Source organism: Bombina bombina, chromosome 10, assembly GCF_027579735.1.
Source record: "Bombina bombina isolate aBomBom1 chromosome 10, aBomBom1.pri, whole genome shotgun sequence".
Taxonomy (NCBI): Eukaryota; Metazoa; Chordata; class Amphibia; order Anura; family Bombinatoridae; genus Bombina; species Bombina bombina.
This window is the reverse complement of record NC_069508.1, coordinates 131,232,182-131,257,844: the sequence shown is the minus strand read 5'-3', so window position 1 is coordinate 131,257,844 and position 25,663 is coordinate 131,232,182. Positions and strand designations below refer to the sequence as shown.

Genomic DNA, 25,663 nt, shown 5'->3' with positions numbered 1-25,663 from the left:
ACCCAACCAAACCCAAGGGGAATACGATACCAAATGATGCCTTCAGAAGTCTTTTATCAGTATCAGAGCTCCTCTCACATGCGACTGCATGCCATGCCTCTCAAAAACAAGTGCGCAACACCGGCGCGAAAATGAGACTCTGCCTATGCTTTGGGAAAGCCCCTAAAGAATAAGGTGTCTAAAACAGTGCCTGCCGATATAATTATATCAAAATACCCAGAATAAATGATTCCTCAAGGCTAAATAAGTGTTAATATCAATCGATTTAGCCCAAAAAATGTCTACAGTCTAAATAAGCCCTTGTGAAGCCCTTATTTACAATCGTAATAAACATGGCTTACCGGATCCCATAGGGAAAATGACAGCTTCCAGCATTACATCGTCTTGTTAGAATGTGTCATACCTCAAGCAGCAAAGGACTGCAAACTGTTCCCCCAACTGAAGTTAATGCTCTCAACAGTCCTGTGTGGAACAGCCATGGATTTTAGTTACGGTTGCTAAAATCATTTTCCTCATACAAACAGAATTCTTCATCTCTTTTCTGTTTCTGAGTAAATAGTACGTACCAGCACTATTTGAAAATAACAAACTCTTGATTGAATAATGAAAAACTACAGTTAAACACTAAAAAACTCTAAGCCATCTCCGTGGAGATGTTGCCTGTACAACGGCAAAGAGAATGACTGGGGTAGGCGGAGCCTAGGAGGGATCATGTGACCAGCTTTGCTGGGCTCTTTGCCATTTCCTGTTGGGGAAGAGAATATCCCACAAGTAAGGATGACGCCGTGGACCGGACACACCTATGTTGGAGAAAATATCTTATTTTCACTTTAACGAATGATTTGTTATAGTTCACTTGAACAAAATAAATAAATAACATTATGTTAATTTCATTAATTGTTATAGTTCACTTTAACTAAATATATAGTTAACGAAATAAAATGTTGCTGTTGTTCCAGAAAATATCTTATTTTCACTTTAACGAGTGCCAGAAAATATCTTACATTGTTACTGTTGCTGTTGTTCCAGAAAATATATCTTACATTGTTACTGTTGCTGTTGTTCCAGAAAATATATCTTACATTGTTACTGTTGCTGTTGTTCCAGAAAATATATCTTACATTGTTACTGTTGCTGTTGTTCCAGAAAATATATCTTACATTGTTACTGTTGCTGTTGTTCCAGAAAATATATCTTACATTGTTACTGTTGCTGTTGTTCCAGAAAATATCTTACATTGTTACTGTTGCTGTTGTTCCAGAAAATATATCTTACATTGTTACTGTTGCTGTTGTTCCAGAAAATATCTTACATTGTTACTGTTGCTGTTGTTCCAGAAAATATCTTACATTGTTACTGTTGCTGTTGTTCCAGAAAATATCTTACATTGTTACTGTTGCTGTTGTTCCAGAAAATATCTTATTTTCACTTTAAAAGGGACACTGTCCCCAAATTTTTTCTTTTGCGATTCAGATAGAGCATGACATTTTAAGCAACTTTTTAATTTACTCCTGTTATCAAATTTTCTTCATTCTCTTGGTATCTTTATTTGAACTGCAAGAATGTAAGTTTAGATGCCGGCCCATTTTTGGTGAACAACCTGGGTTGTCCTTGCCGATTGGTGGATAAATTCATCCACCAATAAAAAAGTGCTGTCCAGAGTACTGAAACAAACAAAAAACTTAGATGCTTTCTTTTTCAAATAAAAATAGCAAGAGAACAAAGAAAAATTGCTAATAGGAGTAAATTAGAAAGTTGCTTAAAAATGCATGCTCTATCTGAATCACAAAAGAAAAAATGTGGGTTCAGTGTCCCTTTAACGAGTGCAGAGTAGGCAATGTTCAGATTATCTAGGTAATTTGCAGATTACCTAGGTAATTTGATAAATGAAACAATTTTTCTGCACTTTAAACGGATCGCGCTAGTTAATCTGCGCATTACCTAGATAATCTGCAGAATAACTGATTTCTGCACTTTAGCGGTGACATATACAATACCAATTTGTCACACCGTGGGATATGCTCAGCTGTCTCTTATTTTTTAACTTAATATTTACATGTTGCAGTTGGTGATTCTTAGGGTAAAAGTGTATGCCTATAAGGGGTACTTGCAAAAGGTGAAGAAATAGTAAGCTACAAGAAGCAATTTTAAATGCCTCCTCAATTGACATCAGTAATCAAATTTACTCTTAGTATCCTTTCTTGCAAAGTATAATCAATTTAGGTTCAGAGCAAGAATGCACTACTGGGAGCTAGCTGGTAATTGGTGGCTACACACATGCCTCTAGTCATTGGCTCATCGGATGTGTCCCACTAGCTCACAGAAGTGCATTGTTGCTTTGAAGCAGACTTTAACTATATTTAAATCTTTTTTTCCGGGGTTAAAGATACTGTTATATGCAAGCAACAGTAAAAAAAAAAAAATGTTCTAACATTTTTTCACACATTTATGTTCCTCTGATTTGTTATAATTCCCTGCAATTTTGGCATTACTGAACCTAGCTATTTGTTTTAATATGTATTACAGATCCTAATCAGGAAACCTCTAGTGACTGACAGCTATGTGAAACTGCCCCTGCTGACCAGCCATGTTCTGTTCCGGAGCAGGACTTTACCTATGTGCTTAACCACTTTCTGGGTGTTAAACTCAGTTAACTAAAATCAGTAATAAAAAATACATGCTCTACGGAATTAGACAATGTACTGTTTTTGCATTAGCTGCTAATAATGATTAGCTTGTCATTGTAAAGTTATAATCCCAATTTTACCATATGGATTGGAAATACTTATCTCAATCCTGAAAATATGTCCCTCAAAATGATTATAGAGGCCACACAAATTATTCAGGCCTTAGACCTGTTTATTAAAACATATTGCTTGAAAATCCCCTGTCCATAGACAGTGCACGTCCATTTAACAATACGTAGCTGGCAGCTGCCCAACAAACACTAAATTATTTAAAGACCACAGCAGCTGAACAGCTGGAACAGTAACTATAAAACTATTTATTCACAGTCACTAAATGATGACATATAGGATATTATTACTTTTTTACCTTACATTTAAATTTATTATTTGAAGCTTGAATGAACCATCATTAATTATTACTTTTTACTGGTAAGATAAATTTCTCACCTATTTCCCTGTTCCAATAGCCATTGGACACACATATGCACTTGCTGCAGCGGCAAACTGACATCAGAGAGATAGGTACAATGACATCTAACAACATATAACAAAAGCTTTGTACTAAAAATTGACAGTAATTCCAAAAGTGGAACATTAAACTGCTACATAAAGGGCAGTGTATCAAGCCCTTCTCTCCCCTTTGACTGCAAGTTCCCACAAGCAAACCTGCACTCAGGATTTATCAAGCAGCGGTCATCAGACCGCCGCTTCCCTGGCCTGTTCTCCTCTTAGGTGGAGAATTTCAATCTCCCCGGTCTCTTCCGATTCGAGAGATTGATAGCTCCTGCCGGCGTGTGATTGGCTGTGTGCAAGCAGGGGTGGGTTTGCACAGGAGCGGTCATGTGCAATGGTAAATGAGGGCAGCGAATTGCTGCCCTCCAGACAGGGGTGAATATGTCCACCCGTGTTTGATAAATCGAGCCCCAAGAGGGACATGGATCCCCAATTTTTTTTCTTTCATGAATCAGAACATACAATTTTACACAACTTTCTAATTTACTTCTGTTATCAAATTTGCTTCATTCTCTTGGTATACTTTATTGAAGGAGCAGCAATGGACTACTGGGAGCTAGCTGAACACAGGTGAGCCAATGACAAGAGGTATATACATGCAGCCATCAATCAATAGCTAGCTCCCAGTAGGGTAATGCTGCTATTGAGCCTATCTAGATATGCTTCTATGCCGTCCACCCACCTACCTTTCGCACCTCCCACCGGCAGTGAAGGAGATTGTTACACACAGTGACAAAGACCGTGTCACTGTCTGTAACAATCAGGCAACCCTGCATTCATATAGGAATGGTGCATTGATCGTGCTTTGTTACCATTTGAAGGTAGATGTCTGCAGACCAGGAAGAGCAAGTATCTGCTGGAGTTTCCTGAAGGTCGGAGATATATATATATATATATATTTTTTATACACACCCCAGTATATATCACAGACAGTTAAATTTGCTTTCTGTTCATCCCAGCATGCTTAGGTGCAAATCTCATAGGAAAAGTACAAAAAAATAAACACAACACACAAAGGGCTAGATTTATCAAAGGCAAGTCATAATACGTGCGCCCCTCTGACGGCGCACATGTGCGCTTATATTTATCACTAAACTGCTCACAATTATACGCTTTTTGAAACTGGCGAGCAGTGGCGTATTATGATAAATCCCGCTGATCGTAATTTTACTTCCCCATATTTTTCACCACGTTCAAAAGTGGAATATAATAGTGATTGCTTTAGTATGTGGTAATGATGGCATGAACCAGGAAATCCAGACCTGACTTCCCAAATCTGAAGCTTTGCATCACACACCGCTTGGATATTGAAGGAGTGAAAAAAAATTCCGGTTTCTGTACTGTTCCTCAACTGAAGAAGGTGATACCAGTGCAATATATGGCGAAATTGAGAATACGTAATTGGAGGAGAAACTACAGTTCACTATTGGCGAAAAGCAATGATGAATTCCAAACAAGTCGTATTTGTATGTCTGCACCTAAAACTAAGTCTGTAAGCAACGTGTATTAGCACTGTCGGGAGCGCGCCTGTGCGCCTAGGCGAATGCAAGCGGAAAAAGTTTGTTTCAGATTTGCCCAATTATAGGCGCAGAGTGCTTTGCTGAATATAACGATCAGTTTGTATGCATTATTTTGGACGGAATTATAGGAGAATGGCTTTGATAAATCTAGGCCAAAATCCAGCACTCACATGCAAGCATACAGCAAGATTAAAAGTAAAATGGAAGAGTTAGTTACAGCCTAATGGTGAAAGGTTCAGACCTGTATGAAGGTCTGTTCCAATCTAGATCCCTAACCTACAGCCATACATGATAGCTTTCAAACAAACAGACACAAACAAGGATTGTGTCATATTCCTAGACATATAAAAAAAACACAAAAATGAACTGCATATCATAGAGATAGATAGATAGATAGATAGATGGATGAACACACGAAGAAGATTTCTTTAGATGACACAGGGTAACTATTAGCTCACACTTATTTATGGTTACATCAGATAAGAGACAGCTGAGAATACATTATAAGATATACGTTTACTTGCCACACTTATATACAGGATTTTCAGTAGAGTATAAATTCCCAGTGTTTAAAAGCAGACTCAATACAAACGTTTTACTAAATGCTCTTCACTCATATTACTGACAGGGAGCATGAGTTGTCTGGTTTTCTCGCTTGAATATTAACTGTCTCTAACATGTGAAAAGCATAGGCAGTTACCATAAACATCACACACAAGTGAATAGAAACATTTTAACAAAACACTTGTGTAAGCAAAATCTGTTATGTACATACTGCTATGCAGATATGCTTCATGCACTCACACTGAAATGCTGTACCTGTTTAATGAGCAGACAACGTGGTCTGTACCACATCTGCAATGGCTCAATCTGCATAATCACCAACACATTCCAAGCCACCATCAGTGCAATGTCATACCATGGGTATAAAGAGTAAGTTTAAATCTGTTCTACCTCTGAAGAGTGAAATCTCTAACTAGAAGCAATTTTACTAAAACAAGTATACTGCAAAATGCTGCTATAAAACACATGACACTAAAGTCAAAATTAAACTTTAAAGGGACAAGAAACACAAAATTTAACATTAAAAAGGGACAGTCTACTCCAGGATTGAAATTGTTTAAAAAGGAAGAAAGGAAGGATAATCCCTTTATTACCCATTCCCCAGTTTTGCATAACCAACACGGTTATATTAATATACTTTTTAACTCTGTGATTACCTTGTATCTAAGCCTCTGCAGACTGCCCTTTATTTCAGTTCTTTTGAACGACTTGCATTTTAGCCAATCAGTGCTGAGTCTGACGCATAAATAACTCCACAGGAGTGAGCACAATATTATCTATATGGCACATATGAACTAGCGCTGTCATTAGCATATGAGCCTACCTAGGTTTAGCGTTCAACAAAAGAATACGAAGAGAACAAAGCAAATTTGATGAAAAAGGAAATTGGAAAGTTGTTTAAAATCATTGAATCATGAACGTTTAATTTTGACTAGACTGTCCCTTTAATGATTCAGATAGAACATACAATTTTAAAAAAAATTCAAATTACTTCCATTATCAATTTTGCTTCATTCTCTTGGTTTCCTTTATTGAAGGAGCAGCAATGCATTACTGGGAGTTAGCTGAACACATCAGTAAGCCAATAATAAGAGGTTTATATGTACAGCCACCAATCAGCAGCTAGCTCTCAGTTTCTGAGCCTACCTAGGTATGCTTATCAACAAAATATTTAAAAAGAATGAAGCAAATTAGACAATAGAAGTAAATTGGAAAGATGTTTAAAACTGTATGTTGTATTTGAATCATGAAATAAATGTTTTGGGTTTATTGTCCCTGGATTCAAAGGGAGCATACTATTAAAAAAATTCCCTTTTACTCCCATTATGAGGTTGCGCACAGTATTTTTATATGCACACTCCTTGAGGCACCAGTTCCTAAGAGCATGTGAAAAATGTCATAGTGTATACATGAGTCTGATTCGTCTATGGCTGTCACATGATACAGATAGCAGGGAAATTAAAGGGAAATGAAACCCAAAATGTTTCTTTCATGATTCAGACAGAGAATACAATTTTTAAACGAGTTTTCAATTTACTTCTATTATCACATTTCCTTCGTTCTTATGGTGTTCTTTATTGAAGAGATACCTAGGTAGAACAAGTGCTGCCATCTAGTGCTCATGCAAATGAATAACATTCATTCAAAACTGCTGCCTGGGGGAGGGAACTATAGTTTTCAAAGATAAATTAGAGGAAAAACAGACAAAATACATAATGAAAGCTTTTTAATTGTGTATAATCATTTTACGAGGAATAAAGTTTTGGGTTTATTGTCTCTTATACTAGGGTATATGGGTAGCCCATATTTAAAGGGATAGTAATAGTCAAGATTAAACTTTCATGATTCAGATAGAGCATGCAATTTTAAGCAACTTTCTAATTTACTCCTATTATCAATTTTTCTTTGTTCTCTTGGTATCTTTATTTAAAAAAGCTGGAATTTAAGCTTAGAAGCCAGCCCATTTTTGGTTCTGCACCTGGATAGCGTTTGCTGATTGGTGTCTTAATGTAGCTATCCAATCAGCAAGCGCTACTCAGGTGCTGAACCAAAAATGGGCCTGCTATTAAGCTTACATTCCATAAGAACAGGAGAAGTGGACCGAGCGCTACACCCAGGGCCTTAAGCTTACTAACTATATAGCCTCCTAGTAGGCTAACAATACAAAAGTTAAAATGGGGAGAGAGTAAGCGCTAAAAAGCTTAAAAGGCTAGTAAAAGGTACATTTTAATACATATAAAAATTTACAAATGGCAATCAGACGCATGGATCCATGTCTGACTTAACAAAAAAATATATAATAAACAAATCTAAAAATATCTAAAAATATCCAATGGAGTATAGCATGTGACGCTGACTTAGTGAGCCAGTGATGAGGAGTTAGAAGGACATGTACATTCAATAATATAAACAACCTAAGTGAGTGATTGAGTGCACACAATAGCTTTCAACAAAGAAAAATAGCATTCACAAAAAAGAAAAATAGCATTCACAAAAAATAGTGTTCACAAAAATTGGCGTACATAAAAAATGTTCAAATGTTCAACCGGTTATATGTAAGTGAATCCAGTAGTGTTTCCTCCAAAGTGACGTGTAGAAATATAACGTGAAGTCAATAATAGTAGAATGTAAACGTTGAGTGGGTCAAATTATTGTGGTTCAGCTGCTAAATTAAAAAATTGTAAATCCGTGAGGTGTATAAAAATAAAAATAAAAATAACTTGTGAAAAAATCCACGTGGAAAACTTGAATTCAAATGATAAACAAAGGTCAAAAATCAAAAGACAAAAATCAAAAGACAAAAATATCAAAAGACAAAAATAGAAAATCAGTGATAATATTAAAAAGCACTAAAGATCTAGTGAAAACAAATCCTTAATTCAGATGTTAAAAATCCTTGGTAAGATCCATAACAAACAAATACATCGATAAAATACCTAAAAGGGAACAAAAGAGAAACAAATAGTGCAACACTGTATATGATATATAAAATAGGTAATTAAAACCAAGCTCACCAGTATGCCAACGCGTTTCGGCCTAGACTAGGCCTTTCTCAAGACTACTGCACCTGGATAGCGTTTGCTGATTGGCGTCTTAATGTAGCTATCCAATCAGCAAGCGCTACTCAGGTGCTGAACCAAAAATGGGCCTGCTATTAAGCTTACATTCCAGCTTTATAAAATAAAGATACCAAGAGAACGAAGAAAAAATTGATAATAGGAGTAAATTAGAAAGTTGCTTAAAATTGCATGCTCTATCTGAATCATGAAAGTTTATTTTTGACTAGACTATCCCTTTAAGATAGAAACAGTCAGTAATCACCGTCTTAAATGGCCAGACTAGTCAAAATTAAAACCTTCATAATTCAGGTAGAGCATGCAATCCTTAAACAACTTTCCAGTTTACTTTTATTTGCTAATTTACTTTGTACTTTTGGTATCCTTTGTTGAAAAGCATACATAGGTAGGCTCAGGAGCAGCAATGTGCAACTGGGAGCTAGCTGCTGATTTGTGGCTGCACATATTAGCCTCTTCTCATTGGCTCAGGAGTCAACAAATCTGTTTAAAATTTAGGAGCCAGAAAGAATATTTAGGAGCCAGACAGTGGTGTTTGTATATAGATATATGGAGAATAACCCAAAAGTTAGGAGCCAGGGGTAATAGTCTAGGAGTCAGTGGCTCCCTGGCTCCTGGGTTTGTCAAGCCCTGGCTTATCAGATGAGTTTAGCTAGCTTCCAGTAGTGCATTGCTGCATCTTCAACAAAGGATACAAAAGAATGAAGCAAATTGGATAATAGACGTAAATCTAAAAGTTGCTTAAAATTGTATTTTCTATCTGAATCATAAAAGTAGTGCATTGTTGATCCCGAGACAACCTATATATGCTTTTTAACCAATACCAAAATACCAAAAGACCAAAGAACCAAAATCTTTGGCTAACTATCATAAAAAGGGATTTCAAGCACTTTTCTATCATGCCATAAAAAAACAACTCAGATTTATACACTAAAAATGAAAACTTGCCTTAAATCAAGTAACTGATCTCAAGTTTACAGAGCAAAAAACTTATGCAGGAAAAATCTACAGCTCTCTTGATTTTACAAAATTAGTTTTATCTTTTTCACCCAACTAGCACTTGTTTTTTTTTATCATTTATATCCAATATACTCTGTTATAAATTGTAACAGTCACATAATATTTAAAAAAAAGTTTAAAAAGACAAATCAAAAGACAGATTTCTCACAGGTAAAGGAACTTGCTCAATTCTTTTTTTTAAATGTAGGTATTACTTTCAGAACAGTGGAGAACTCTAGGTTGAGAAATTGAAAAAGCAGAGATCAAAAGACGTAAATTGGTTCTTCCCCCACAGCAAACCTTTTCTCATGTTGCTTTACATGAATTATTAAACATACATTATAACCTAAGAAAATATTTACACCTCAAATGTAAAATGTTACCAGGTTTGGCTAATCCAAGAATATTTTCCACCAATGGATTAACCTATCGACATGTTAATAAAAACGCATGGCAAGTGCTATCAGCCATAAAAAAACCAATCACAGTTTAAAAGGTAACACACAAAAAGCATAAAATTAGACAATTAAATACATATTAAAGGGGCATTCAAATGCTAAAATGATATGCTCTAATTTGTTACAGTATGTAATTTTTGAATCAACATCCCTAGATAGTTTAACCCCCCTACCCCCACATCATAGTTAATGTTCTGTTCTCATGAGCAGAATACAGATACTGATTGGCTGATCATACGCCTGTTTCTCTCTTGTAAGGCTTACCGGCTGAGTCCTGCTCTAGCAATACTTTACCTATACCTTTAAACTAGGTCAGTAATGCAATAATCTCTATCTAACAAATGTGGGCATTTAATGTTTGCATTAGAATGTCACTTTAAAAACATAACCATTTTTGATCGTTTTTAATATGTTTTTAACAGGATGACGCTTCTCTTTAAAAGGGGCTATTATAGTAGAAAAATTAAATGTTTTCATTTGTTAGAGCACAGAATTTTAAAACTAGTGGCCCTGTAATGCTGTGTGTTTAAACACTGCAAAGGGGTTGAACACATAATTAAGTACCACATAGGAGCCACAGAGCACTGCTAGGCCTGTGTGTAAATTGCTGCTTATCCAATCAGCAGCACAAGTCGCACAACACCATATGTGCTCGTTAATTTACATGAAATGCAGTAAAAAAAAAAAATTGTAAAGAACCCAATAATTTATTGATCACAATGCACCAAAACGCTAACAAAGCTAATCAATTACCTTAAAAATGAGAGCACATCTTGAAATTAAAATTTTCTGCAGCTTTCCAACAGATTAACATGTCAGCAGAGTCTGAACATTATTAGAGCAGATTCCCACCTTGTTTGCTGCAATTGTTTTTACAGAGGTCAGACTCCACACACCACTTTCCATATCTGGTGGAGCCTATACAGACTTGATTCTGTATATAAAAAGGGCTTGCAACTATCATTGTATTAAATGGATATGAAACACAATTGTTTTCTTTCGTGATTCAGATAGAGCAAGCAATTTTAACCAACTTTCTAATTGACTTCTATTGTCATTTTGCCTCGGTTCTCTTGGTATCTTTTGTTGAAAAGCAGGGACTTATGCTAAGGAGCCGGGTCTATTTCTAGAGCACTATATGCCCCAAATGCCTACCTAGGTATCTTTTCAACAAGAATATTATGGGAATTAATCAGATTTGATGGTAGAAGTAAATTGGAATCTTTTTTTTTTTATGTCTAAATCACAAGAGTTTCAATTCCCTTTAACAAAATATTTATTGTGTGGCTTCACCACAAATGATAAGATAACAAGCTGCAATTTGGGGAGAGATATGTGGCAAGATTAGGCTTGTAAAGCCAAGCACTTTTTTTTTTTTTTTTAGGTCAAGAAAATACACTATTTTCATACTTGTATTACAGGAAAAGGGACAAAATAAATTCTGAAATGTATACGGCAAATTTGTTTTATTATACATGATTAAAGATCTTACATTCCAACCTTAAAGGGACATAATACCCATATGCTAAATCACTTGAAAGTATGCAGTATAACTGCAAAAAGCTGACAGGAAAATATCACCTGAGCATCTCTATGTAAAAAAGGAAGATATTTTACCTCACAATCTCCTCAGCTCAGCAGAGTAAGTTCTGTGTAAAAAGTTATACTCAGCTGCTCCCAGCTGCAGGTAAAAAAAATTAAAAAAAAATGAAGAAATGAACAGCAGCCAATCAGCATCAGCAGTGCTGAGGTCATGAACTCTTACTGTGATCTCATGAGATTTGACTTAACTCTCATGAGATTTCATAGTAAGCTTCCTTTACCTGATTGGTGAAATAATATGAGAGTGCACGATGCTCATCCTTTCAGCTGTCCCAGGACAGACATACTAATATGCTGCTTAGAAATCCTTTACAATGGGAGGTGGCTACTGAGGAACTTTTGAGGTAAAATATCTTTCTTTTTTACATAGAGATGTTCAGGTGATATTTTCTAGTCAGCTTTTTACAGCTATGCTGCATCACTTTCAAGTGTTTAAACATTTGGGTATTATGGCCCTTTAAAGTGTTTTCTTTCCCGTTAAAACAAAAACACAACACACACATTGCATGTGAATGAGTATCAGTGTTGGTTGGAGCAGAATCTGCTACTTTACATCAGCACAACAGAGTTGAACTAATGAATGGGACAAAGTATGATGTGTCCTAGTGAATAGGAAGTGACAGGAAGAATGTTGCAATGAATGACAGTAATTCATATTAACCCCTTCTCTACACCAGCAACAACTTGGCCCCTTCCTATGCAAGATGGCTACAACAAACTGCAAGTATTGTTAACCCCTTGTTTTTTCAAAGCAGATTGTAACATGACGAAGTCTGTAAAACCCCTTGTAGCAAGATAAGGGTTAACACTGATAGTTGACAGCTAAAACACTGGCAAAAGGTGTGTACATTACAATGTATAACCAGACAGCATATTAAAGGGACATTAAACTCAATTCCCCATAAAATGTTTAATTATGCATAGTAACAAAAAATATCTATGCAATCTACTTTCATTATTTAATTGTATCTATTATTTTTTTCCATATAATTGTGCTTTTTTTCACTGCCTCCAGAAAGACTGGAATGTTTTCTACTTGATCAAGACCACTTACCATCCAACATGCCACACAGAAATTGATCACTGTAGGAGCTCACATATCTAATCTTAACTGGCCATAGGAAAAGAAAATAAGATTGACACACTCAAAATTCCCAAGGGGTGTGTCACAGCACTGCAAAACAATATTTTTTTTCTCCCAAATGACAGGTTAAATGCTTTTAAAAGATGTATTTTTTGCAAGCAGATCTACTGCAATGTACTGATGTATAGATTAAATATACTATGCATACATAATAATGCAAACATAAAAAACAGTGACTTTAATGTCCCTTTGATGTAGTGTTAACATTTATAAAAGCAGTTAGTGTCACTAACATACTGTCACGTGCTTGTGCATGTTTTACGTTATAAGCTCTATTCAATGTCAAAGTGAGCAAGATATTTATAAAAATCACTGCCTTACACACCCAGGCCTCGGTGTAACCCGGTGCATGAGTTGCACGGTTCGTGGGGACAGCCTCAGATTATGTCACTTTAGCAGGCCCAGAAAAGCGAAGTGCACAGCCCATGAACACAGCAGCCATGAGCATACCCACATATGATACTGCAATATACAGGGAGTTGCTCAGGAAATTCACACGCCATAATAATAACAATGTCTCCATACACCCAGCATGCCGGTCCTCGCTTACCTCAACCTTAGTGCAGGTGTCCCCACCTCCCGGGCCCCTCTAACAGCCTTGAAGCTGGTCTCACGCAGCTTCCAGGTAGCCTCTGCCTCACTGCACACGCTTCCGGTTCCAAGCACTGATACTGTGCCAGGACCGGGAACTGAGTACCACCGCCACCTAAAGGTAATCCTGAAGTACTGCACCCACCCAGTAACATCCCTGCGTGAATGACAAATAAGATGAGACGGAGATGTTACACGTTTAATAAAATGGATGATAGATTAGTTATATTAGATAGATGACCTATAGATAGATGACCTATAGATAGATGACCTATAGATAGATAGATAGATAGATAGATAGATAGATAGATAGATGATAGATAGATAGATAGATATATATATAGATAGATAGATAGATATATAGATAGATGATAGATCGATAGATAGATGATAGATAGATATAGATAGATAGATAGATAGATAGATAGATAGATAGATGATAGATGATATAGATGATAGATATTGATAGATAGATGATAGATATAGATAGATGATAGATTAGATTGATAGATGATTGAAACATTAGATAGATAGATAGATAGATAGCTAGCTAGCTAGCTAGATAGATAGATAGATGATAGATGAGAGATAGATAGATAGATAGATAGATAGATAGATAGATAGATGATAGATAGATAGATGATAGATAGATAGATAGATAGATGATAGATAGATAGATGATAGATAGAAGATAGACGAATGAATGATAGATATATAGATAGAAAGATGATAGATGATTGAAACATATAGATAGATATATAGATAGATATATAGATAGATAGATTAGATAGATGATAGATAGATAGATAGATAGATATAGATAGATAGATGATAGATTGATGATAGATATCTTAGAGGATTAATAGATAGATGATTGAAACATTACATAGATAGATAGATAGATAGATAGATAGATAGATATAGATGATTAATAGACAGATCGATAGATAGATAGATAGATAGATAGATAGATATAGATGATAGATAGATTGATAGATGATTGAAACAGATAGATAGATAGATAGATAGATAGATATAGATGATTAATAGACAGATCGATTGATAGATAGATAGATAGATAGATAGATAGATAGATAGATAGATAGATAGATAGATGATAGATAGATAGATAGATAGATGATAGATATAGATGATAGATAGATTGATAGATGATTGAAACAGATAGATAGATAGATAGATAGATAGATAGATAGATAGATAGATAGATAGATAGATAGATAGATAGATGATAGCTGGATGGATGATAGATAGATAGAAAGAAAGATGATAGATGATTGAAACATTAGATAGCTATATTAGATAGATAGATGATTAATAGATAGAGATAGATAGATAGATTGATTAATTGATTGATAGATGATTGAAACTTTAGATAGATAAATAGATAGATATATGATAGATGGATGATTGATAGATAGAAAGAAAGAAAAATAGAAATATGATAGATGATTGAAACATTAGCTAGATAGATAGATAGATAAGATAGATGATTTAAACATTAGATTGAAACATTAGATAGATAGATCCTTGCATCCGCAACTATCACCTCCTCTCATGCTAGACTGCAGGACTTCTGTCGTTCAGCACCTACCCTCTGGAACACTCTCCCTCCTGCTGTCAATTACCTAACATTTCCCTCATCTAACTCTGTATTAACATCTTTCTCAATCTTGCAGTCCTCACCTGTTTCTCAACCTCCTACCCTTCTAGATTGTAAGTTCCCATGGGAATAGGGCCCTCAATCCCTCCTGTATGTGTTTGTAAATTTTGTCCTGTATCTAGGATTGCCACCTCAGCCATGTTTTCCTGGACACTTATGAGTTACACATGCTGCAGGGTGTGCAGGGCGTAACATGTATTGTGTTTCTGGACAGCACTATTTATATTCCTGCCTGCACACCCTGCAGCATGTGTAACTTATAAGTGTTCTGTATTTTAAGGGACGGGTGGCAACCCTACGTATCTTACAAGTCTTGTATTGTTTTATTTAAATGAATTGTATCCATGGACAGCGCTGCGGAATATGTTGGCGCTTAATAAATAAAGTATAACAATAATAATAATAATAATAAAATAATAGATAGATAGATAGATAGATAGATAGATAGATAGATTAGATATATGATCTATAGATAGATAGGTAGCTAGCTAGCTAGATAGATGATAGATAGATTAGATATATGATCTATACAGATAGATAGATTGATTGATATAGATAGATAGATAGATAGATAGATAGACAGACAGATAGATATTACATAGATAGATGATCTATAGATAGATAGAAAGATAAATGATGATAGATTAGATAGATATAGATAGATAAATAGAGATAGATAGATAGATAGATAGATAGATAGATAGCTATAGATTAGATAGATGATGATCTATAGATACATAGATAGATAGATAGATAGATAGATAGATAGATAGATAGATAGATAGATAGATAGATGATAGATAGATGATAGATACATTAGAAAGATAGATAGATAGAAAGATAGATTATTGAAACATTAGATAGATAGATAGATAGATAGATAGATAGATAGATGATAGATAGACAGACAGATAATAGATAGATAGATAATTGAAACATTAGATAAATAGATAGATAGATAGATAGATAGATAGATAGAAAGATGATAGATAGCTATATATATATAGATTAGATATATATATTGATAGATAGATAGATAGATAGATAGATATAGATAGATAGATGATTGAAACATTAGATAAAGATAGATAGACAGATGATAGATAGATAGATAGATAGATAGATAGATAGATAGAAAGATAATAGATAGATAATTGAAACATTAGATAAATAGATAGATAGATTAGATAGATATTGATAGATAGATAGATAGATAGATAGATAGATAGATAGATAGATATATGATTCAGATAGACAGATAGATGATAGAAAGTTAGATCATTATGATTTATAAAGCACCAATATATTCTGACAGCAGCACTGTCTATGGGTAACGATCTGTTTAAATAAAACAAATACAAAACTTGTTAGAGACAAGAAGATAACAGTTGACAAATACTGGAGGAGCTGAGGACCCTATTCACTCTACTGAAAGAATTATGAACACCCCAGGACAAGAGTTAATTTTTATTAATGTTAATTCAACAACGAAAAAAGAAATGGCATAAAAGAAAATGAAACAGTGCCAAATGGTTGTGTTAATAATAGATTCATAGATCGATAGATAATATTTTAGTACTGTCAAAAAGATACAGCTAGATACACAGATGTTTATGCACATAAAAGATGTACTGTATAGATATAGATTAGAGTGACTTTTTTATTTATCATTTTCCATATACTGCACTTCAGTATTCAGTCTGTTGGGAATTATAAACATCACAGCTGCCATTATGAGTTACTGAGTCTTTATGGGGTAATTATTTTCATATAAGGAACGGATGGCGTATGTAAGAAGCAGTTAGTGTCATGGCGAGTTACATACAGCTGTGGGTCACAGTGTCTAACATGTCCCTGACATATTTCAGTTGCAGTCGATATGAGTGGTCAAAACAAGCAATCAATACTCATTGTTAAACTGCTGATACAATTATATGTTGTTATTTGTTGTCATCGTCATTGTGTGACCAGAGAAGCAGATCATAAATACTTTTGCTTACATAATCTTTCAGTGATTGATGCTACAATATAGGTGTTTTTATAGATAGAAAACATAACATACACAGATTGTGGCTTTACTATAATTATACACAGTGCACACGCAGAGATAGATAGGTTAGACTGAGACCTACTAAAGAATCTGCAGCATCTATTCCCAGGGAGAGCACAGGGCTGGGTTACAGTATCCTGGCGCTATAGATCTACACTATTTATGTGTGGCGAGTGTGTGTCCATCAGAGAATCCCATTGCCTGCCTACTGCTGCCCCCGGAAGCATTCATTGCTCCCTCCTCCTCAGTACACATAGAAGCCATCAGATTTGGGAGGATCTCGCTGATCGTAAGTAGAGGTGATCAGCACACATAAAGCATCGCCCATAGCGACTGAGCCACTCCCTGCTTGTATCCCACCCTACCACCCCCGGGCCCCGGTCCATGCCCAGCCTGTCACCCCTGCTCCAATCCCAGCTTGCCACCTACCTACTGCTAATATTATCTCAGCCTGCCACCTCTTGCTAACATCTCAGCTTGCCACCACCTGCTCCCATTCAGTTGCCAACCCCCTGCTATTTTGCCATATTGCCACCTCATGTTATCCCAACTTGCCATATGTGCACTTATCCCAGTTTGCCTCATCTTGAATTTATCCTAGCCTGACATTGTTTGCTCTTAACCCAGTCTGTCATCCACTGTTCTTATACCATCTTGTCATCCTTTGCTATTTTGCCAACCAGCCAGGCATCCATGCTCTTATTCCAGACTACCAGCACCTGCTGCAACCCCTGTCAGACATGCACTCTCTATATCTTAGTCCTCCTACCCCCCTGCTTTTACCCCAGTGACCTACATCTGGGGTGTAACTATAGGGGTCACACAGTTGAGAGTGGGCCCTTACCTCTTGGGGCCCAATTGGCCCCTGCACTGTTGTATGCTACATTACAAATATCAGATCTTATTTATTTAGTAATAATCTTTTTCCTGGCTTTCCTGAGTTGGAACTGATTACTGCTGCTGCATTGAAAATAGAAATGGTTGGAGATTACTTAAATCATGTACATTGGTGCTGTGTAGGGTGAAGCTGTGAGTGTTCCAATTCAATGTGAGTGCTGAGTAGAGGCAGTGACAACCATGACAGGTGCCTGCTTTTATAGTTACTGTAGACATACATTATGTAAACCTTTTTAATTATTGTGTGGTGCTCTATGATATGTGCATTTGTATAACAGATAACACTTCTCTCTATACAGTTCTTGCATCTCTACCTCATGTTACATAGGACTGCAGGAAACATATTTGTCTTTGAGTTTATATGTGTGCACTAGAGTAGTGGTTCCCAATGGCATCCGTAGCATTACCTACTTCACACCTTACAATGCCTCCGAGTCCCAACATTTCCCAGAAGCTTCAAGACATGGTATGGCGAGGAACTTAGTGTTTTGGGCTGAACCAAGTCAGCAGGGGTGGGAGTAACAGCTAGGTAATGAATGGGCTGGGTGTGTTTTGGGTGGGACAGTGTTTGTTATGGGTGGAGCTTGGCAGTCCCTGAAAACTGGAAGAAGTTGGAGATGGGCAGCCTGGACCTCCCAACCCATGATAATCCTGCTGGATCCGGGACAGTGTAGAGGTCTGCACTACACTCACATTTAATCATATCAGGCCAGTCATATATACCATATGTATTTGAGTATACATTATATTACTGATCATTACCATTTACCAGAGTTTTGTTAAACAGAGTTACACAACTATAAATGAAGGAACAACACACTGTCTCACGTTAACATTGGGTTTTATTATTTAGGTATGCTGGTGATTGTTTTTTTAGGGTACATTTTAACCATTAGGGGCAGGTCCTTTGGGACAGGTACTGTTGAAATGGGGTGGCCCTTCCACAAATTTTGCCTTAGGGCCCAATTAAGCCTAGTTATGTTCCTGACCTACATACTTCTATTACGAAAGATTCCTAATGGTGGTTTATGAAATTGACATCCGATTGTTGTATACCATCACCATTCCTTTTCTTACCTAAGCATGCACCTATGCTTTACATTAGTCTACAAATGTTATATTTTCTTATATAACTTCATCTTCCTTCTATTCCAGATAGCTACCCCCTCTACCTATCACAGTCAGTAGTGCTATCATTACCATACCTTCTCCCTACCTAGCTAGGTACTCTTGCACTGATTATAGCCTGTTAAACATGTCCTATATCAGATAGCTACCCCCTCTACCTATCACAGTCAGTAGTGCTATCATTACCATACCTTCTCCCTACCTAGCTAGGTACTCTTGCACTGATTATAGCCTGTTAAACATGTCCTATATCAGGTAGCTACCCCCTCTACCTATCACAGTCAGTAGTGCTATCATTACCATACCTTCTCCCTACCTAGCTAGGTACTCTTGCACTGATTGTAGCCTGTTAAACATGTCCTATATCAGGTAGCTACCCCCTCTACCTATCACAGTCAGTAGTGCTATCATTACCATACCTTCTCCCTACCTAGCTAGGTACTCTTGCACTGATTGTAGCCTGTTAAACATGTCCTATATCAGGTAGCTACCCCCTCTACCTATCACAGTCAGTAGTTCTATCATTACCATACCTTCTCCCTACCTAGCTAGGTATTCTTGCACTGATTGTAGCCTGTTAAACATGTCCTATATCAGATAGCTACCCCCTCTACCTATCACAGTCAGTAGTGCTATCATTACCATACCTTCTCCCTACCTAGCTAGGTACTCTTGCACTGATTATAGCCTGTTAAACATGTCCTATATCAGATAGCTACCCCCTCTACCTATCACAGTCAGTAGTTCTATCATTACCATACCTTCTCCCTACCTAGCTAGGTACTCTTGCACTGATTATAGCCTGTTAAACATGTCCTATATCAGGTAGGTACCCTCTGTTTACTGATTGTCTCCTGAAGGTTTCTGATATCCCAGCCTAGTAACAGTAACACATTTGCTCACCCCTGTGGCTTTGACTTATACTAGTTATACTCATAATACAGCCTGACAGAAACACATAAGTCTCAATCACTTTACCAGTTCTCTGCTTTTATCCAAGTAAAAAAACATAATGATCACACCCACCGTACTCAGCCTAATCGCCTACTTTGCAAGCCATGCACACCCTCCTGTCTACCAGCTGGCTTCCCCTTATCTAACTCCTGCCTGCCAACACCCTTCTGTAGTTAGAAGCCTTCTGCTATTAACAAAATCTGTCAGCCACCACATACCTTTGCTGCAAACTCTCTCCCTTTATTGCCAACTTCCTAGATTGACCCCCAACTCAGCAGTCATATCCAGCCAACCATATGTTTTATTCTTTATTTAGAAATAAATATATCTGGTGACTAATCCATTATTTTATTCCAGCCATCTACTTCCTTTTCTTACCCCTGTTATGCATTCCCTCTCTCTCACCCACTAATTATAGTTCTACTGCAACAAAACAGCCCACAGTACTGTGTATTCAGCCACCACTGCCACACAATCCAGTCAATTCTCTGGCAAAACTCCCCCCCCCCCCCCCTCATTCAAAGGTATCCTTTGGGGTAAATTTGCATTCACAGCTTTTCCGGCTATACGGAGCAGGTTCGCATAAGCAAGCCTACTGCAACATATTTAAGATACAAAGCCGTTTTTTCCTCTCTGCCACCTGATGAGAACAATCACCCCAACACTCGCTTGTTCTGGGTGATTGATGTTCCCTGCTCTAGCGCAATTGATTGTGGTGGAGTAGGGGGCGATATTGCACAAGAATCCTCTGTACCAGTGTTTCTCAACCGCGGTCCTCAAGTACCCCCAACAGGCCAGTTTTTCATTATAGCTGAACCGGTGCACAGAGGAAGTAATCAGCTTGTCAGTAACCATGGTTACTAACTTGCTCTCACCCATTAGCTGATTATTTCACCTGTGCACTAGTTTGGTTATAATGAACACTTGGCCTGTTGGGGATACTCAAGGACCGCGGTTGAGAAACAATGCTCTGTACAATGATAAATTTTGCCGTTCGATGAAATAGCACAAGTGGCAACTGGAGGCGGACAGGTTCACTACTTGCAAACCTGCCTGCTTGCAGGGATGGTCAATTTATTTCTTTGTCTAGTCACCATTGCCAGTTTTACTTTCCCAGTCAATGTTTACCCTAGCCACATTTGTTGCTATTCTTCTCACCACAGACCCCTACCCTATATTAGTAGGAAGAGTGCTATGGTTCATTTATATTTTACTTATCATTTTTAAGGCAAAAAATAAAGTGTAGATGCTACTTTTTTAAATGCATGATAGAACAGATCCCTTTAATAACATACAATTAAAGGGCTATTGCAGTGGAAAAATTGTAAATGTAATTTTAGCACTAGTGGCCCTAAAAGTCTATGTGTTACACCCCTGCAAAGGGGTTAAGAATTAATGCGAAAAAATAGTTAGAACCAAGTACAGAAATCATAGTATCCGCACACACAGGGAATGTAGCACTCGTTTTTAATTACATAGAAATAATTTATTAAAAAATAGGTTTATTCACCCGGTGCGTATACATTGATTGCATCTGCCTTCGTTTTGACTTGACAAAGGAATATGTTGCATCGGCATTCAGTTCACTGTGGGAGGTACAGATCATACTTCAGAACCTCGTCTGTTTTATTGTACATAGTGCACTACTGACTTGTGATGTATCTAAACACTGGTGCTTGTGTGCCCTCTACTTACATCTGCAGATAATCTTTGTGTGTTTTGGTTCTTTGTTTTATGTTAGAATTATGGTGCTGGGGCATCAGGATGTTGTAATAAACCATGTACTTAAACATAAAGTTAGATATGGCCATACTTTAAAGGGTCAGTCTACTTTATTGCTTAAAAAGATAGAATATACCTTTACTACCAATTCCCCAGCTTTGCACAACCGATATTGTTATATATATATATATATATATATATATATATATATATATATATATATATATACTTATCTCAGTGCTTTTTAAATCTTGCACAATATCCAAACAGTGCTAGTTCATGTGTACCATATAGATCACATTGTGCTCACTGCCGTGGAGAATGATAATGGGTTATACTTTATTATTATTATTATCAGGTATATGTAGAGCGCCAACAGCGCTATAAACATAGGCCATATACAAGGTAACATTTATAGGGGGTCAAATGTGTAGAGGTCCCTGCAGAGAGTTGCACTGTTGTAATTGGCTCTTATGCGGGTGATCTACAAACAGCTGGGCTCATAGGCTTACATGCTAAGGGATTCAAGGGGATAGCAGTGGAGTAAGGAAAGGTTAGTGTAGGTTGTATGCACCCCTGAAGAGTACAGTTTTTAGGGAGCGCTTGAAGCTTTCAAAACTAGGGGAGAGTCTTGTGGAGCGAGGTAGAGAGTTCCACAAGATGGGAGCCAGTCTGGAGAAGTCTTGTAAACGGGAATGTGAGGAGGTAACAAGAGAGGAGGAGAGTAAGAGATTGTGGGCAGAGTGAAGGGGTCGGGAGGGAGATGTGATATCCCTTTAAGGTATATCCTCCCATTATCCTCTCCACCCTATTTAACCTCGCTTTCAACACACATTCATTGCCTGAGAATTGTTGTTTTCTGTCATAGAGGTATCAACCTGTGTTACCTTAGACGAAACCTGTTACCTTTCAGGTCAATCTCTGATTCTGTGTCTCACTAAAGATTTTCTAAGCTTGTTTGCTTTTTGCTCTTTCATCGTGAACCTGTCATCTGATTCTGAGCTTACCGGGTCATTCTCACTCTCAGCGTACCAGCGCTCACACACGCCAAGCCATATCCGGAAGTGAGTCACACTCGCACTCCTTCACTGCTGCTGCCGCACCTAACAGCTACATCGGACCGCTCCGTAGTAAGTTACTTAACAACTAACTTTGCCTGTCTGCGGTAAGAGACTTTCATCTTGTATCATTTCATTTCATTCCATATTTACCTGAACCGGCTATTTTTATGTTCTGCGACTTCGTAGCTATCGATCAGTGAATCTGTTGTGTGAGTGTGTGAAGACGGATGTATGTTCTGGAAACAGTTTAAACATAAACTAACTCTGCCAAAATTATACACTGAAGCCTAAATCTTGTCATTATTATTGCTTTATTTCCTGAACTTGAATATTAAACTCATCGAGTCATTTAAAGGTACAGCCTAAGTATCTGAACTTTCACATTCTTCTACCATCTATAATAATTTGCTCACTGATATATTCCTCTATATCAAGTTAAATATATTAGAGGGATATTATCAAAAGAGCAACAAATACTATTCACCTCAAACCAAGAAAGTTGTTTCAGGTGTAACAGTATTCTCAGGCCTCAAATTGGGCCCTGCTGGAAATCTCCTATTAACATGGATTCAGCTGAGATCCAGAAGGCATTTAATAACGTACATCAAAAACTGGATTATTTAGCCCGTGGCCTAACGGAGGTACAAGCAGAGACCACCACTTTAAAAGCATTAATGAAAGAATGCTTAACCCCAAAAGCAGCTGAAATACCAGAACCACAGGTTCAAACTCCAATGTTATTTTCTGGCAAGAGATCCACCTTTAGAGATTTCAAAAATGCCTGTAATTTGTTGTATACTTTGAAACCCCGCACTTATCATAGTGAAAGAATCAAAGTGTGCACAACCATTTCATATCTCACAGGTGAGCCCCGTACTTGGGCAAATAGATTTTTTGAATCTAACAACCCAATCCTAGACTCCTTACAGGAGTTCTTCTCAGCTATGTCCGAACTATATGAGGACACTCATACCCAAATAATAGCTGAAACCAAACTCCGTTCTTTAAAACAGGGAAAACGCACTGTGGAGGAATACACTACTGACTTCCAGCTCTGGGCAACCGACTCCCAGTGGAATGAGGTAAGCCTCCGAAATCAGTTCCGGTTGGGATTATCAGAATTATTAAAGGATGAATTATCCAGACTGGACATGCCGGAAACATTATCAGGTCTAATAAAGCTCAGTACTACTTTGGATAGAAGAATCAGAGAACGAAAAGCTGAAAAAGGGAATTTTGAAAACCTTCCAAGACCTCACTATTCAACTCCCCATCAGGAGAAAAATATCTCAAGTACTACTCCAATGGAAATAGGAGCCATAAAAGGACCTTTAACCCTTCTAGAGAAGACAAGAAGGATACTTTCAAATTTGTGCATGTACTGCGCAAATGAGGATCATTCAGTATCAGTCTGTCCCCTACTGGAAAAACAGAAGAGGGGTAAGAAAATTAACTTAAGACATCTTCATATTGACAATAAAACAAATCAATTAACCACTTCTCTCTCTTTACAGTGGGATCAAAACAACCATCAGACTAAGGCACTTATCGACTCAGGGGCTTCTGGGGTTTATATAAACACTGATTATGTTATAGCAAATAAAATACCCACGGTGTGCAAACAAAACCCTGTGTTTGTCAAGTTAATAGATGGATCTTCTGTACAGAGAGGACCCATAACACATCACACTATACCTCTTCTGATAACCACATCTACAGCACATACTGAATATATCTCATTTGATATTATCCCTATTGCTTTTCACACAATAATTTTAGGTTACACTTGGTTAAAAACTCATAATCCTAAAATAAACTGGTCTCTCCATGATATCAAGTTAGATTCAGACTATTGTCAAAAGACATGTTATCCACATACTATTATAGGTAACCTACAAACTATTCCAGAGGTTTATCAGGATTTGGAGGATGTCTTTGACTTGAAAGAGGCTGAAAATTTACCCCCTCATAGGTCATTTGACTGCCCAATTGAAATAATTCCTGGTTCTCAGATTCCACATGGAAGAATTTATCCCATGTCTCAACAAGAACTTAAACAATTACGAACATATTTAGATGACAATTTACACAAGGGGTTCATCACACATTCCACCTCACCTGCAGCTGCAGGTTTATTCTTTGTGAAAAACAAAGATGGCTCATTAAGACCTATCATTGATTACAGAGCTTTGAATAGTATTACAGTGAAAAATCGTTATCCTTTACCTTTAATTCCCGAATTGTTAGAAAGACTTACAGACGCCACAATATTCACAAAACTTGATCTCAAAGGCGCATATAACCTAATTCGTATAAAAGAAGGAGATGAGTGGAAAACAGCTTTCCGCACCAGATATGGGTTATATCAATACAATGTCATGCCTTTCGGGTTATGTAATGCCCCGGCAACTTTCCAACATTTTATCAATGAAATATTCCATGATTTGATAGACTCATGTGTTATCATTTACTTGGACGACATTTTGATTTACTCCAAAACCCTGTCTGAACATGAGAAACATGTGAGATGGGTACTTACAAGACTCAGACAACATAAATTGTACGCAAAACAGGAAAAATGCATATTCCATTCCAACCACATAAAATTCCTAGGGTACATTATCACACCGAACCAGATTCAAATGGACCCAGAAAAGATTACAACCATCTTAGACTGGCCAGTACCAACTACACGGAGGGCATTACAAAGATTCCTTGGGTTCGCAAACTTTTATAGGAAGTTTATTGATAATTTCTCCTCCATTGTAAAACCACTCACGCAACTAACAAGTAGTAAGACAAAGTTTGTTTGGTCAGATAAGACTCAGATCTCTTTTGAGTTTTTAAAGAAATCTTTCACTACTGCACCAGTTTTAACTTTACCAGATTATCAATTACCTTTCATTCTAGAAGTTGATGCATCCAATTCTGGTATTGGAGCAGTATTATCTCAACAGAACAAGATCACTAAACTCCAACATCCCATAGCTTTTTATTCTAAAACCTACTTACCAGCAG

At 36.9% G+C, this 25,663-nt stretch overlaps 2 protein-coding genes across 2 annotated transcripts in view; one reads left to right on the top strand and one right to left on the bottom strand.

The window, feature by feature from the left end:
- USP33 (ubiquitin specific peptidase 33) overlaps positions 1 to 13,217 on the bottom strand; it is a 315,907-nt gene extending 302,690 nt beyond the window's left edge. Inside the window, exon 1 of the mRNA XM_053693333.1 lies at positions 13,112 to 13,217. The gene's annotated coding sequence lies outside the window, so the exon portion shown is untranslated. The remainder of the gene's footprint in view (positions 1 to 13,111) is intronic.
- Positions 13,218 to 17,123: 3,906 nt separating this feature from the next.
- MIGA1 (mitoguardin 1) overlaps positions 17,124 to 25,663 on the top strand; it is a 343,183-nt gene continuing 334,643 nt past the window's right edge. The window contains exon 1 of the mRNA XM_053693332.1: positions 17,124 to 17,172. The gene's annotated coding sequence lies outside the window, so the exon portion shown is untranslated. The remainder of the gene's footprint in view (positions 17,173 to 25,663) is intronic.